This window comes from Lactuca virosa, chromosome 3, assembly GCF_052849685.1.
Source record: "Lactuca virosa cultivar CGN04683 chromosome 3, Lactuca_virosa_CGN04683_v6, whole genome shotgun sequence".
Lineage (NCBI taxonomy): Eukaryota > Viridiplantae > Streptophyta > Magnoliopsida > Asterales > Asteraceae > Lactuca > Lactuca virosa.
In genome coordinates, this window is record NC_136428.1 from 102475644 (window position 1) to 102494160 (window position 18517).

The following is an 18517-nucleotide window of genomic DNA, read 5'->3' on the forward strand; positions in this document are numbered from 1 at the left end:
ACCCTCGTGTATACACTTAGCAGCGATAGATTAACTTAATGAGTTCTTAGTCTCTATTCTTGAACTTGACCTGCGGTACAATGATTTTCCTATGAGATCTATTGAGGTACTTCGGTAGTTACTGACTTCTAAGACCACTTCGGTGCTTTTCGTTTGAAGTTTCCTGTCTACTGAGTAGGCTAGAATGGTGTGGTACTCTTCGCATGGGTACTTCTGAAGTTTTGAAACGAGAGACAACCTAAGGGTTTTTTGTTATGGATTGAAAGAATTTCTTCTTACGGCTGATTAAGGAAAAGTTCTCTTATACAGCATAAGAATTTTCACATGGTAAAGGCCAGGCCAAACCATGTCGAATGAGGATGTCGAAATTTTCTCGATGAAATAGGTATTAAGTCGTTCTGGGACGAATGATTACTAGAATGATATCCTATGTACCTAAGTTCTCAGCGCTTCTGGTTTTATTCTGTTATTATTACTACGAACCCCTATTTGATTCAAAATTGGTGGGTACTACCAATACGAGGGTTCTGATAATTTGAAATTATGAACTTTCATGAAACGATCCTTACTAGGTCTCTCTATAATCGCTTAGTGTATACAAGTCATGTATAATTAAGAATGGTAAGACCTTTGACTGAGCAACCCTGCCCTAAATCCACAACCAAACAAGGAACATGAAATGAGGCGGGATTACTCACTCTAAGTCTACAAATCTTAATTATAAATGACCCTTATGTATACACTAAGTCATCATAGCTTACCTGTTAGGGTTTCAAATTTTATATAATGGTTGTGATTTAATTTGAACGGAAGAGTAATCATAATTATAGATAATTATCGGGGTTTGGAAGCGTGCCAAAATATAGCAGGGTTCTTTGATGCTTTCCCATGTATTGGGATCAAAATCCTCCAGCTCCCCCGTCGTTCTTCTCTGTTGGACAGTCCCTCTTGTAATGTCCTATTTCACCACAAAGGTGACATATGGGAATGGTTCCAACATTGGCAGTTGAAGTGATGAACTCAACTGGAGTTCTACAGATGCGGGCGGTATGCCCCTTCATGTTGCATCTATTGCAATGCAGCTCTCGGCAAACTCCATGATGATGGTAGTTGCACTTGCTGCAGTGTGGGAGGTTTCCTATATACGGCTTAGTTGGTGCTAGAATAACAGGGCTGATAGGGGTATTGACTGCCCCAGTTCGATGCCCTATGTTAGGTTCTTGGGTTGAACAACTCCCTTTTATGTTCTCGAACTTTCGTTTAAGGTTATTAGGCTTAAGGTTCGAGGTGTTCTTACAAGTAGGTGCTCGTTGCTGTACTTGGCCATCACCACGATCGGGGTTACCGATAACGTTACTACTAACATTTGCATTGTTAGCATTCAGGTGTGCCATGACAGCTGCTACAGCTGCTGTGACCGCAGCTTGAAACGTAGCCGCATCTATCTGGAGGATTGGTGTTTCGCTGGTAGGTTGGTTACACTCCTTTGAAGGCATGATTCTGTTACATGATAAGAAAATGGGCTCGTGAGCGACTATCGTGTCTCTAGATGTATTCTAACCATTTGTATCTATGTATTAATCTTTCGTTTTGTTATATTGTTCTTAATGATTCGACCTGCATGCCTATGATGCAGTCCTGGTGAGGAACAGGAATAAGTTTCTAGAATGGTTATGAACCGAGTATTATCCAAACTAAGTTACCTTTTTTTGGTGGATATCGTTTCCCAATTTTCGAAAATATTCGAAAACAATTCATAACGGTGTCTACATAAAATAGACTTATGAATTTAAGAAGTAATCACTATCAATTAAGATTCTGTGATCTGATTTATTGTTATTAGTTGTGACCGGAAAAGAGGATAAGCTCGAAACCTAATGTGAGTAATGAAATCACTAACTCACTAGGTTGAACTGATTTACTAGTTATAACTTAGATGAAAAGGTGCTCGAACACTTCACATGAATCATGTGTGGTTTCCCTTTGTTCTATTCTGGGTGGTAATGATTTGTTCTCTCCTGGTATCTATAGGGTGTCCCTCTCCTCTGTAGGTATATTGAATTCCCGGGCTATCTTACTTCCGATTCTGACACTGATCCCCATTACTTCGTAATGAAGATTTTGGAATCTCGGAAGTTCATGCGAATCTCTCATTGGCGTCCTCAATAGGGTAAGGGCACTAAATAATTTCTATAGTTTGTTTACTTCTCCTATGTTTCTTTCTTGGGATTCTCCTAATGAAATTCTGTTGGATCCTCCTTGACTCTTCTATTGATTGCTGGAGTAACTATGTTTATCTAACGGGTTTATACGAGAATGGGAATGTCTAAAGAATCTATGAGAAAATCTAAATTTTTACGAAGGTGATTCTTTCTGGTCCTCCTATAATCACATGGTGTGTACCGATTATATATAATCTAGATCAAATAGACCTTTGAATAAGTAATCCTACTCTAAAACCATATCCAAACAAGGAAAAGGAAGTAGAGTGAAAATCACATATTCTAAGTCTATAAAATCTCGGCTATATATAACCTTAACGTATCCACTTAGTAATTATAGACCTATCAGAAAAGATCTTTTTAACATTTCCCCAGAGGTATGTAACATACCTCCATGTTATTTTAGTTATGAGTTTGATTCTTGGACTTCTAGATACAAGAACTTAACAAGTTTTCAGTTTCCTTGTTATAGCATCCTAAAATACTCCCATAGTATTTTAGTCTTTGGTTCTAGAATTCTTCTGGTGCTTAGGTAAGTTTTAGACAAGTTGCAACACTACAATCTCTCCCCTAAACACATGTTGGTCATATCCCGGATGAATATAGTTGATCAGGCTATATTGATCCCAGATATGATTACGTCACTGTCTAGGTTTAACTGCAATGTCCAACTTCTATATACTTTAGTTTTGTTCTTCTTGTGATACTCATTCTGGTATATATATACTCTGCATGTACTTATACTTTTATAAAATATTGATATATTTTTTAAAGTATAACTCTTGGTCAGAGTGTTTTTATCCCGATGGGTTTATAGTTGTATATCGTTTATGACTGATATACTGAGTTCACTATAAACACTGCTCTGATACCAATCTGTCGCACCCCTAAACCAGAATGGCGGAAACATTCGGGGGCGGAGGACTTTAGGTAAGTATCACAACACATGCAATATAGTAATCAAAGTACAAACAACCATTGCATTAATAAGTATAAGTTTTACATAAGTGTTTAAACATTACATATTCAAACACTAAAGTAGGTACAGTAGAAGACAAGATTCGCGGTACGGTACTAGGTAGTCTTCTCAAAAGCTTCAGGAGTGTACCTGTCTACTGGATTCCTGAGAATACAAGTTATTTGGAAAGAGTAGATCAACATTTAAGCTGGTGAGTTCATAAGTATTTTAGTTCTGTTAAGTATACCCTAAGTTCTTTGAATAAGTTCACTGGTTTCTCCAGGAAATCCTATATTTCCTGAGGTGCTAGATTGATAACCTCAATAGTATAATATATATATAATTAAGAAGGAAACGACCTTCGGACAAATAACACAACCTTAATTCCACATCCAAACAAGGAAAATGATATAAGATAATTCATTAGTCCTAAGCCCTTCAAGTCTTATTTATATATTTATACATATATAAACATGATTTTGGCATTTATAATTTGAAATAGCTTATAAAACATTTTTCAAAGAATTTAACATGGCTTTACGTTATTTTGGAAGTATTTGATAATTCTTAAAAGCATACAAAAACTTTCTGTATGATTATTATCACACACAGTTATTAACACAATTTATTATTGTGTTAAACTTGTATTCCCCCCCCCCCCCCTTAAAAGCATTTAAAAACCATTGAAAAGGTAAATTATAGGGGTATGAACTCACTTTGATAAGCGGTGATTCGGACAGCGTTTCGTTTCCCAGAAAAGAGTTTATTTAACGAGAAACCGGCTCAAACCGGGCAGAGTTTCGACAGGAGAGAGGATGACTTCTCGAGAATTCTGGGGCTCCGGGACTTGCTTTGGGCTTTAGACACGATACCGGGGCCTTGGGGGGTCATGAGAAAGTCGAGGGGGTGAAAATGTTAAATTGGGTGAAAATGGGGTGAAAAACCTCTCAAATCCGAGAAGTCTCGCACCCTTTATATAGGGGTGTGAGGGTTCGGCCGAGGTTGGTGAGTCATCAGACAGCTGGCGAGGGCGAGGAGTCAGCAGCCACGCGTCGGTCAGCAGCGAAGCCACGTGCGAAGTCTGAGGCGGTTGCGAAGCTCGGACCCGGTGCGAGACACGTGACTTCGGACATGTGGCCTCTTCTAAGTGGGCCGAACTTCGGTTCAGTGAGGAAGGAGGTGATGACTTCGGACCAATCAGAAGGCGACACGAGCATCTGCGGTCGAATCAGAAGGTCACACGTGGAGGCCTCTCATGCGAGGTGACGTGTCCGAGGAGTGACTCAGCGGAATTTCCCGGTTTTCCACATTTTCTTGATTTTTGTGCCAAAAACTTGCGAAAATCATAACTTTCGCATACGAGCTCCGCTTTTGACCTTCTTTATATGCACACGTAGCTAAAATCATACTCTACGACTTTCATTTAGACTTTGTCGGCTGATTTTGATTTTATTTTTAATATTATTATTTTAAACAGACCGGGACGGGAATCCGTTAAAAATTCATAACTTCTTCATCCGATGTCCGTTTTCGTCTGTCTTTTTACCGTTGTGCTACTTTTGACGAGATCTTCGATTCTCGTTTAAGTTGCGTCGGCTAAATATCGATCGATTTATATTTCGAATTTTTAGCTGTCTACTGCTAAACCGAAACTTCGAAAAATCATAACTTCCTCATACGAAGTCGGATTTTCACGTTCTTTTTATGAACGTTCTCGGTTTAACATATTCTACAAATTTTATTTAGATTGTTAAGGCTAAAAAGCCTTTTATCGAAAATTCACTTTTTACACTGAACAGTGTTTTGCCGGTTTTACCGCGAATTTTCGATTGGTCATAACTTCTTCGTTATAACTCAGATTTCAGTGTTCTTTATGTTTTTGGAAACCTTGTTACAAACTCTACCACTTGGTTCATCCCAATTATGATTATTGATCAATTTATTTTTGACCAAACTTTGACTGGTGTCACAGATGGCGAGTGGAACATCAATGAGAGCAATCAAAAATCATACACTTACAAGGAATTCGTAAATAACAAGGCTAGAACCTTCTACGGAGATGAAGGAATAACTGGTCTAACCCACTGGATCAAGGAGATGGAATCGATCCTACAAACCCACGACTGTGACAAACACCGTTGGGTTAAATTTACCACATGTACATTTATGGATATGCTGCTCTTAGCTGGTGGAATAACAACATCAAGACCTTAGGAGTGGATACAACCTACTCAATCCCTTGGGAAGAAATAAAAAGGATGATAGTAGTAGAATTTTGCCCCAGGAGAGAAGTATAAAAAATGGAGAAAGAGCTCCATTATCTAACTATAGACGAAGCAAATTTGTCAGCATATACCAGACGTTTTGAGGATCTAGCCACCATATGTCTGGAGCTGATAAATTCAGAGGACAAGACGATCAAGAAATACATCAAAGGGCTAACTCCATCGATTCAAGAAACAATAACCAACGCTCAACCCGACACCTACCATAAGACTAAGGAATTAACCATCAACCTAATAGAACAAGCAACCTGTGGAAAAGCATTGGACGGGCGAATAGATGCAAAGAAAGTCAAGGCTAACAAGAGGAAATATAATGAAAATTCAAGTAAATTCTCAGGGGAGAAACAAATTATCAAGAAATCCCATATCGCTACACTCAAACCTTATCCCGAAAATCGTCCATGATGCAATAAGTGCCAGTACCACCATGCAGGAGTATGTAGAGAACTAGTCTGTGAAAACTGCGGTAAATAGGGTCATACTGCTAAGTCTTGTAGATGCCCAACTCGCACCAAGAACCAAAAAGCTGGTTATAGTAGTTATCACAACTGTTTAAAGTGTGGAAAGCAAGAACACTTCAAAAGGGAATGCTTAGAAAATTAGTGAAGAAATGCTTGAGGCAAAGTATTTAGAAGTAGCATAAACTATGTAACTCTAAGAGCTACCTAGACGAGATAGCATGTTACATATAAAATTTTAATGTACCCAATATAAGGAATAAAGGAGCTTATAGTCTTTTAGTTAAATATCCATAAGATTGGTAGGATACACGATATACCCGTCTTCTCACTATCCTAATATATAAAACCACATCATTTGAATTCTTTATGGACTCAAACACTCAACAATAGATATCTCAAATCTAAGACTAAGTTTGTTCATAAACCCTAGAATAGACACAACCGGTAATAGGAATAATGACCATATACAAAGATCTTTAGAAGAATGTTCAAAGACATTCTTGGGTTTCCTATTGGTGTAAAATAGACAAACAAAGAAAGTCATAGGAAGTTAAATCAACCAATAAGATCATACCAAAATTATTCCCACTTGTTTCCATTCATAGAAACCATAATCCAATTATTTACGCAATTATGGAATATGTACAAATCATATATAACAAATCCTTTCGACAATCACCAGAGAGACAAAAGTTTTATTCAATACTCGATAGAGCATATGATACAAGGTTCTATGGCATAAGAATTCCAACTTTGCTTACTCAATATTTCTCCATGATTATGGACTATAAGTTAATCACACAACAGCTTAATGTATCACAATTACCCTAATGACACAAGTTGAATTTCGGGGACGAAATTCCTTTAACAGGTGACAACCAAGGAAAACGCGTCACCACCCGCTGATAGGAATAGTTATACATATGAACTTATAAGAATAAGGTTATAACATTTAATAACATCAAACAGTTTCGAAATCTTGTACTCGAAAATACGCTGCCAACTAAACAGTGAAGCCAAGAAATAGGAGCACAAAAAGTCATAATATCCAAAAAAATGGATAATATATTTTGGAAGTATGCGTCAATGCGATCCCGAAAATACAAAATTTATGAAAATCTGACTTCGTATGAAAGAGATATGATTTTTATAAAATAAAAATCAACCGCGCATAAAAAGTTACAACGTAAAAACTACGAAGAGAACGATTGATTTTTAGCTAAAGTCACCAAAAGGAGAATCGTAGTACTCTTCGAGATAAGAATTTTGAGACAAAGAATACCAAAAACGAAACCCGTATGAGAGAGTTAGGATTTTTATAAAATCATCGTGTGTATAAAAATATAGACTAAAAATAAAACGTAGAATTACCCAAAACAACCTAAAGGAAAGTTGTAGTACACGTCGAGACCTTCGTGTGAGCATAAAGTCGTCTAAAACAGAGCTTGTGCATGGACATTATGCAATTTACAAGACAAAGCTCGCATGCTTGCGCGCCACACGAGACTGGCATACCGATACCCGATTCGTGAAGATTTGGATGACGTGGACCACAGAAAAGATGACATGTGTCAACTTTGGATGGTACCAACGTGAGTGTGCATGACGCACGTCCGAGTGACGCCGCATGCGCCACAAATATTTCACTATAAATAGAGGTCTCCACCTCCTCCATTCTCACACCCATTCATCTGAGCTCTCTCTCTCTCTCTCTAATGGAACCACTTTTCCTTCCGAGCATTTACCGAGCTTCTGAAGTTCCGACACAACGCACCGGGTACACGAAGCATGCTTTAAGGGTGAGTTCACGACCCTACTTTTACAATTTTCAAATGTTTTACAGGGGGAATACATGTGATAATACTACACTATTGATTTTATAATTATTGCTAACTGCATAGTAATATTAATATAATTATTCCTAGAAACAATAGGATGATATTATGTGTGATAGATACCCTGCCAAAATCTTTAAAGATAATATTATGCCTAGTTGTTACGTTGGCCAACTCACTAGGAAAACATTACACCTATTCGTTACACTGGTTAACTTTTAAAGATAACATCGTACATAGTCGTTACACTGGCCAACTCACTAGGAAATCATTATACATAGTCGTCACCCGGCCAACTTTTGGGATATCATTGTACTTATTTGTTACTATGCATGAATATCCTACAAGAATAAACTATACTAACTTAATTATATATATCAAAATATATATTAAGTACAACTAAAGATAACAATGGAAAGCAAGGTACATGATACAGCTAAACGAAAACAATTGTTAAATGAGACGTTATTTATCCCTTAGCTAAATAACCTTTAGCTAACCCCGACCTATATACTATAAAACCTCAAGGTAGTAACAACACAAGTACTTAAACAGTAAAGGAATGCTAAGGAGGTACAATCCTAGAAACTACAGTATATGTAACACCCATAAAATTCAAACCAATTGAAAACTTTTCAAAACATTTAAAAGCAATAGTTATTACAAATTTGTTTCCAAAATAGTCTAATATCAGAGTTCATCCCAGGAACATATATAAAACATGAGGAGCTGTACGATCACGCCTTCGCTTTGCCACGATCCCCTGATGTACCTAAAACGATAAACTGAAACTGTAAGCCCAAGGCATAGTGAGTTACCCCCAAAATACCAACCCATACTAACCAGAACAAATATCATATCAATACAAATATAGGACAACATGTATAATGAGCCTTCCGCCTGACTGGACCGCCTCGCAAGCCTTCAGTCTATCTGGACCGCTCTCCGAGCCTTCGGCACGTCTGGACCGCCTCGTAGGGCCTTCAGCCTATCTGGACCGCTCGTCGGGCCTTCGGTCTAACTATCATACCCTCCTGGGTCTGTAGTCTATCAGGACCACCTTGGGTATGTTGGCCTTCAGCACAAAGCAGGACCGCCTCAACCCAAACCCCCAATCAAACAAACATGTGCACATACATATCATACGCTAGCATATATAACAGTCAACCGATCTAACAGATCAAATAGCATAGCAACATCCTATAACCAGGATACCGACCTAACCGGTCACTAATATAGCATCATCCTATGCCCGGGATACTGACCTAACCAGTTCACTAACATATGTACAGATAATCATATGGATCTAACAGATCACATAGCATAGCAACATCCTATAACCAGGATACCGACCTAACCAGGTCACTAACATATATACAGATAATCATACATATCTAACAGATTACATAGAATCACAACATCCTATAACCAGGATACAATCATAAAGGGTCGGCCTTGGTGCCGTAGACCCTGTTGATACAGTGAGGAGAACTCACCTTGCAACTGTTGACTGGAAATAGAAAGCTCAACTCTCAAATCACCGCCACGAACTCCACCACCTATATCCAAACACGCCATAAGTTCATAAATTCCCAGATACTCCAGAAGTCAACTGGCCAACCCTTGGTCAACGTCAAAGTCAAAGTCAACTGCCCGGGTCAACAGTCCATGTTGACCTGAACTCGTCGAGTGTATCCAGCCACTCGCCGAGTTCTCGGGATAAACAATCCGCTCGCCGAGTCACCGGAGTGACTCGTCGAGTTCCTAAGATTCGCGATCGAAACTCCTTGACCACTCGTCGAGTTTTTCCCTTGCAACTCGACAAGTTCACACACACCCAACAGTTGGTAAGAACCTTAACCGACTCGCTGAGTCCTTCTACTGACTTGCCGAGTCTACGACAATCTTCATCGGACTCGCCGAGTTGTTCATCCACCTCGTCGAGTTCAGGACCATCTCCTTATGACTCGCCGAGTCGACTTTGCGGCTCGCCGATTCCCTTCAATCCTTCATCCCTACAGATGCTTTTAAGCCATGCAAAGGTTCCAGATTACATATCCAACCTTCTCAGGCCTGCTTATCACGTAAAGTTGCAAACTTTACGTGCATGCAAAGCTTTAAGGCCCTTAAATGACAAATCTAAGCTTGTAATGGAGTCTCACACTTGAGGGAAGGCTTATTATAGGCAAGGCTGATAACTTTATGGGTCTAGGGGCCAAAGGGAGTCCATATCTGAAGTTACAACTTCAGATCTTAGCTCAAACATAAGAAGCCTTTCATAAAACTCATCCAAAAGAGATCTTTGATGAACATGAGCCAAGGAAAACAGTCTAATACCTTCAAGAGAGTGTTCACTGATGTAGATTTTGAATCCCACGAGTTCTTGCTTCTACTTGCTTGTTTTCCCCACGTGTTTCCTCCTCCAAAACTCCTCCTCAAAGCTTGAACACACCAAAAGAACACACACACTCGATTTAGGGTTTGAGAGGGACAAGAAGCAGTAAATGTTGGATTAGTGTCAAAGTCCATAACTATTTTGGTATGTACTTGACCCGATTGTGAGCATGGTCCTTCTGGGTTGCCTTCACCATAGCAATATGTAGGATGAATTAAGGAGAGAAAGGTTTAATTATGATTTATTAATATATTATGAGAATAATATATTAAAGGAGAAATCATATAGTTTAATTAATATTAGTCAAGAATTAATTAAAAATTAATTTAGTGGCTAAAAGAGATTAATTAAAATTAGGGGACTGGAGTTGTATTTATAAGATAATTACAATTGGGCTATGGATCACCTAATAATATATAGATTGGACCAATTCTATGGGAAGCCCATAAGGAATTCGTCCAAGGGATATGTTAAAGGAGTCCATGGGCTGCAGTCAGATTAGGGTTTCCTAGTTGAAAACCCTAATAGCCTACATGGATATAAAGGCCCCTTATGCCCCAAAAACGTGGTGAAGTAATCCTTTAGGGTTTCCAGCCGTTTTTGGTGCCTCCTCTCTGCTCCCTCTTCATCCAAGTTGCTTAGTGGTGTTTGTGACTCCATTAGAGGTGCAACACTTGAGGCACTAAGCTTTCTGAAGCCAATCAAAGCAAGGAATTGATTGTTATTGCTACATAACAATCAAGGTAAGATCTAAACCCTAGTTTATAAGTTAATTTGATTATATGTATGCTAGATCTAGGGTTTATAAGTCTTGGAAGTTTATTGCATGTTCAAAGTAGAAAAACTAGATCCAAGCAATTAGGGTTGCATGAACACCATAGGATTGATGTTATGCTCAAAACCCATCTGTGGGATTAGAGCCTAGGTCGTTTTTCTTTTGAATATATGCATTATTGAACTGCCAAAGACCTGAAAATCGAAATTTCTTGATGTCTGCCTGATGAACTCGCCGAGTTGCTCTTAGAACTCGACGAGTATCTTGAACTCGACGAGTTCCAAAGAGGACTCGACGAGTTGGCTGTTCAGTTGCCGGATTTTTCAAATTTTTGGTCAGATTTTGATGTGGATAATTACCAAAACTCGTTTTTATTGCCTAAAATCGATTTTTTATGTTTGGAATGATTATCCTTATCAAAATTGATGGATTTGGTTAAATATGGATAATATAGGATTATTACAACATAAATATTTGACCTAGTAAGTTTGAAAAGTTTCAATTTACACCCTTTAAGTTTTATAGTTTAAATTTGAACTTAATAGTTTTGTTTTTTGAAATTTAATAGTTAAACCCTAATGTTTTGAAAAGTTTCAAACCTTTCCCTCAAGTTTTGGAATTTAAATTTTTGATTAAAAGTTTAATTTTGAAATATTTAAATTCTAAACCCTAATGTTTTGAAATGTTTCAAAACTTGCCCTCAAGTTTTGGAATTTAAAATTTTGATTAATAGTTTAATTATGTAATATTTAAATTCTAAAACTCTAGTATTTTTTGAAAAGTTCAAATTACACCTTCGTAGTTTTGTTAAGTTAATTAAAAGTTTAATCAAAAGAAAAAGTTAATAAAACCACCTAGTATTTTAAAAGTGTAAAATACACCCTATACTATATATATGTAACATTAAAAGTCTAATATTATATATATATATATATGAGTAAACAGTCAGTCTTACCGTTAGTAGGCCTCATTCACGAAGCTGGTCTATAAGGGGTGTTTAAGGAAATTGCCTATAAAATGACGATTGAATGGGTATCCACTCTTACCCACCGCACTCTTGACTAGTGGAGGGTCGTTAGCCGAACGGGTAGGAAAGGACGAAACCTTCCATTATAAGTATAATGAAGTACAAAGTAACTAAATGTTTTTATAAATTCCCAAATCATAGTTACTTTAGGCAAATGTGAAATTGTATGCTAATCCATGGAATTACACTTCGTACCCTTGTCAAACGTTAGTGGAGCGTGTGTGGTTAACCGACACACTAATTTGGGGTTAACATTGGTAGTGAAGGGTGGCTCGATGTTTATCATAGATCAATGGAGCGTGTGTGGTTAACCGGCACATTGATTAGGTGATAGTATCATTGAGTGCATCACGTAGATTCGTATGGTTATTCACACCTTGTTTGTGATCCTCGGCATCCCAGTCACAAATAGAAGGGCATAATCGAGATTAAACATGTCATTGAAAAGTTCAATGATTCTCAAAGATCTAGGAGTTTTAATTCATTTAAAACTTAATTTCTTTTTCGTTTTTCATGGTGGAAATTGGTAAATCGTCATTTACCTACCTTCAAATATTCTGCAACTAGATTACAGCATCCCTCTTCTAGGTTGTAGAATGTTGTGTTGGATCCTAGCCTTGATGTTCCATTTGGGTGTTACATCAAGGGTTCTTATCAACTAACTTGAATTTTCTCCCGTTTTGTAGATGTCTAAATCTTACAATGGTCTTCCCAAGTCCCTTGGAACAAGCTTTCCAAATGAAGATGACGTTCCACGATACGATCAAGGAAATGAGAGTCATGCTTCACTTCCCCCACCTCTTCCAATTATTCTCGCTAACCCACAAGTTCAAAGGCTTGAAAAGTTCAAGCTCACTCAAGCCCTATTGGCAAGTAAACACGAAGATGGGAAACCTGTGTGTACACACGTCTTGGAGATAAAGTCACACATTGACAGGTTAAGGATGTTGGGTGTCGAGATTTCAGGTGAGTTGGCTGTTGACTGGGTTCTTCAGTCGCTTCCTGAATCATATAGTAAGTTCGTTAGAGAGTACTATATGATGAACCATGACGTGACCCTCATTGATTTGACATATTTGCTTATAGCTGCTGAATCAACAATGATTTGGTGTGCTGATCAAGCAAATTTGTCTGGCAAATCAAACTCCCAAACTTCAATGGACATTGAAAATGGTGACATTAGAAATCCAGAAAAGGTAAATTCTGAGTAGTTCCTTGTGCCATTCCAAAAGAGTCCATATGCTTCTACTGCCAAGAGAAGGGGCATTGGAGACGAAGCTGCCTTGTTTACCTGAGAGATCTAAGAGATGGGAGAGTCAAGACGTATGGCTCTACTTCAGGTAAAATCTATTAACTAACTCTATAAGTTCCTATTATTTGATCTTAGTACATGATGTGATAAGATTACATTTTGATGTTTTTGCAGGATCGAAGAAAAGAAAGGAAGCTTAAGGAAGAAGCGTGCTGAATCTGATCATCAAGAAATGGATTTCGATCGCATGGACTCGAGGATCAAATTTTTGAGCTGTTACTCTAGAGTTAGGATAGATCGATAAGAAATATGTAATAGCATAGTTTTTCAGTTAAATTGCATTGTAAGGACAAATTTTTCCGCAGTAAAATAAATTTTAATTTTGTCTTATTTATTTATCCTTGAAATGGTATGTATGAAAAATTGATGTTTGATTGTTTCTATTATGTTATTTGTGGAAATGTCGAGAATTTGCCAAATAAGGGAAGATTCTCATCGCCCAAGTTTCAGTTGGACAGAAACTTGGAGTCATACAACTTGGTTGCGTGATGAATGAGAAACTTCATATTTGGAAATTAGACTAATTCTTGGCAAAGTGTCATGAGAAGGACTAGGAGATTGAGTACACTAGGTTGTGCGTTGATCAAGTCCACCACAAGAGTGATAAAGATATTCGTCATGATTTACTAAAGTTTAGTAAATATGGTTATACTTATAAGATTAAGTATAATTCTGAGTTGATCGAAAGAGTTTCAATCAATAGCAGAACGAATAAGAAGAATCAAGTAGGCAGAAAGATAAAAGTTTCTCTATTCTAAGAAGAAGGGAGAGTACCTTTTATTGTGTTTTATGATAAGTCTTAAATGATTAAGAACCATATCTCAATTGATCCTCCAAGTGAGTCTTAGTGCATTTGTATGTCTAAGAAGAGGAATCGAGAATTGTAGAAATGGTTAAAATCAAGAAGTCAATCATACTTCGTTCCAATATCAAGTCTTAGAGTTATATTCCAAGATTGTGAATTGAGTGACAAGTCTTAAGTAGGTTTATAACACTCGTCAAATGTGGAATTTGGAAAAGTTTTCTTATTCTTGCACATTTGAAATTGGTAAGTTGTGATGTCTTGGATAAGACAAAGACCAACCAGGACCAATTGTGTGAAGTGTTAAACTTGACAAAAGGCTACACTAACTCTTGAATATTCGTTTGTCAAGAAATGTTTCTTGAAAAGAGAATCTCGTATGTCAAGGAGTCAGTGGGAGTCTTAATGGTCTTGAAAAGTTTCAAGAACAAATCAAGAATAAACCTAGTTGATCAACACTAGCGCACGACTTGAGGTTTATAACCTATCGCGTTGACATTATCTTGTTTCTGTGCCATTCCAGTTAAGTTAATTGTGCATGTGAGTTCTATGAGTTCTCATTTGAATGCATAAAGACAAAGCACCTTGATCAATGGAAAGTACATTGATATGTAGGGGTGAGTTGCTTGGAAGACATGGTGGGCATTCGTGCTACCATGAGGCAAGGAATCGAGTATTGAACGAGTTCAGTCCATATGGGATTGGATTTGTCCCAAACTTTGGTTTTGGCAAATTCACATGGATAGGAACACATACACTTTAAAATCTAAGTGTCATGAGGTTTCCCTCCTTCATGAAAATGATTGTAAGGAAATGCTTTCACTAAGAGAGATTTTAAGAAGATTGCAATTGTGAAAATTGTATTCTCAAATTCGATTATGATTACGGCATCCCTCTTCATAGTTCGAATTGTGAGATTTGGCAATTAGTCTGAACATTTGGGACTTAGTAACATAAGTTCTGAATTTCTTTAGACACACATGTGAGCTATCTAATGCAAAGGTGTATGAGGTTACAAAGCTTAGATAAAGGCTTATCAAAGCATTAGGTATTAGAAATATGAACTTAAGGAATTCAATAAGCATTGTTTTCTGGAAGTTCAATTGTTTTATGAATACATGTCAAAGCTAGTGGGAGAATAAGTGTTATGCTGGTAAGAAAATAACCACCATGTTAGTGGGAGCATGATTATTATGGTAAGTATTGCAAGTTAGCAATATTAATTATAGAAAACAAAGATTCACTTTGCAAAGTTGCAATGGTTGAAAAGTTGTTTTGCTATAATTAAGGGAGAGAATATTATACTTCGTTTCAAAATTCTAAAGCTTAGATCGAGAAATGTTAATAAATTTAGTCAAGGATACATAGTGCATTCTCAAAATTCGATTATGATTACGGCATCCCTCTTCATAGTTCGAATTGTGGGAACATGGCACATAAAATATGGCAGAAGGCTGATAAAGTATCACGTGTTTATGTGAGACATTATGCATCGTGTCCAATACGCTTAGGGTATAGGATCGATTGCATATGCTGTAATATTTGACCATTCTAAAATTTTCCAAATGCCTAGGGCATTAAGAGGGAAAAAGGACTAGAATCGGTTTTGACTAAAATAATTAAACAACTATCAAAGGACGATCTGAGGTTCACTGAGGATTTGTCGCTTGTGAATAGTTGGAAGTATAGTACTGGATGGACTATATTGACATTATTATGAATAGATAAGATTCTATTAAGAATGAGTTGTCATATGGCAAATATGGAAATGTTTCCATTAATGGGAGTTGGATATTAAGAAATATGTCTAGATTAGAAACTTTTATGCGAGAAGGATGTTCAAAGGAATGTACTTTGAATGTGAGACTTCACGTCTATGGAATTGTCTTGTAACAATTTCTGATAGAGTACCTTGTAATTTCATTAGCCGGGTCTTGGTGACTTTTGTGCTATGACATTACGAAAGAATCATTGCATAAAATGTTAGAATCTGACATATTCTAAAAGTGGCAAGAATTTGGTATTCTTATACTAATAATAAGGATTGGGGATTGTGAAATGAGTTTCATTGGAAAAGTTTTTCAATTGATCTATTTCACAAAGTATGGACCATAGGAAACCAAAGTGTTCATGCTTGGAGCATGGGACAATTGTGGTTATAATTCGAGTAATAAGTTGATTTTCTGAAACAGTAAGCAATGAATAATGAGTAATCAATATGGTGTTTAAATAAAAATGTTTTTATTTACGCTCAAAAGTTTTGGGGCCATATAGGATTAATATTATTATTGTGTTTCACTTTGCTTGTTTTGACTTCCAGAATAACTGGGTTGTTCGAACCTCCACAGTCGATCATACGTTGGAAGTATGTATGAAGGAAGACTGTCATGAATTTGTCTGTAGATTGTCTAAAGTGTTTAGACATAGCACAAGTTTGCTGCAGAGTTCATGAGTGCTTTGATAAGATTAAAGTATTGGATTAAACCCACGCTCACTTGAATCACTTCATGGTTTTATCACGGGTGATTAGTGAGACGATAACATTGTATATTCTTGAAACCGAGATGTGTGAGTTGTTATTTGTTGGTCGGTTACGCATTGATAATAAGAAAACGCACCAGTAACTTGGTGTTATAAAACTTATTGTTGTGTGTGATTCTATCAGTAAATGTAAGCGAGCATTTGAGTCGAAGTTTATCCATTACTTTTACCCAAAGTGGGATAAAAGCGATATATGTGGGCCTCTCGATGATTTAGTGATGATACCCTAAGCGCTTGGCCAAGCCGGGACTAAGTTGATGTGTTCAATTGTAGTCTGTTGTCAGTCGTCATAAATCAGATGTCGGGAAACAATACATAGACAGAGAGAATGATTTAAATCCATGTCTCATGTCTATACGATATCTTGTAGAATGGAGGAATATATGATCCCTTATCTAAAGGACACGCATATCTGATAAGATCAGAGTTGACAGCGGCTTTTGAAAGCTACGATTGCTGATCAGGTTCTGAAGTTATGCGAAATAGTTATTAGACTTATCCAAGTGGGAGACTATTGGATTAGTGTCTAAGTCCATAACTATTTTGGTATGTACTTGACCCGATTGTGAGCATGGTCCTTCTGGGTTGCCTTCACCATAGCAATATGTAGGATGAATTAAGGAGATAAAGGTTTAATTATGATTTATTAATATATTATGAGAATAATATATTAAAGGAGAAATCATATAGTTTAATTAATATTAGTCAAGAATTAATTAATAATTAATTTAGTGGCTAAAAGAGATTAATTAAACTTAGGGGACTTGAGTTGTATTTATAAGATAATTACAATTGGGCTATGGATCACCTAATAATATATAGGTTGGACGAATTCTATGGGAAGCCCATAAGGAATTCGTCCAAGGGATATGTTAAAGGAGTCCATGGGCTGCTTAGGGCTTAAGCAGTTAGATTAGGGTTTCCTAGTTGAAAACCCTAATAGCCTACATGTATATAAAGGCCCCTTATGCCCCAAAAATGTGGTGAAGTAATCCTTTAGGGTTTCCAGCCATTTTTGGTGCCTCCACTCTCCTCCCTCTTCATCCAAGTTGCTTAGTGGTGTTTGTGACTCCATTAGAGGTGCAACACTTGAGACACTAAGCTTTCCGAAGCCAATCAAAGCAAGGAATTGATTGTTATTGCTACATAACAATCAAGGTAAGATCTAAACCCTAGTTTATAAGTTAATTTGATTATTTGTATGCTAGATCTAGGGTTTATAAGTCTTGGAAGTTTATTGCATGTTCAAAGTAGAAAAACTAGATCCAAGCAATTAGGGTTGCATGAACACCATAGGATTGATGTTATGCTCAAAACCCATCAGTAAAGGGGAGGCTGGGGGAGGCCAATGATCCTTTAAATAGGGTGAAATGCCCCGAAATCTAGGGTTTCATCTGCCATCTCCTGCTCGTCGAGTCCGCTCTTGGACTCGGCGAGTAGATCACTAAAACACGTGGACCAACCCGCTACTACTCAACGAGTAGGGCGACCAACTCGTCGAGTAGACCCAAAAACCAAAAAGGATTCATACATAAATCAATACCTGGGAATAGGGGCGTTACAATTCTCCCACACTTGAATTAGACTTCGTCCTCGAAGTCTGTTGGGGTAAACAACGTCGGGTAATGCTCTCGCATCTCTGCCTCCGGCTCCCACGTTCATTCGGATCCCCTCCGATGCTCCCACTGCACCTTTACCAAAGGTATTTCCTTATTCCGCAGAACTTTGATCTTCCTCTCCAGAATGGCCACATGCCTCTCCACATAATTCAGGCGTTCATCGACCTGAATTTCATCCAGCGACACCACTGCCTCCTGATCCATAATGCACTTTCGCAACTGCGAAACGTGGAAAGTGTTGTGGATCCGACTAAGTTCCTCCGGTAGATCTAGCCTGTAAGCCAC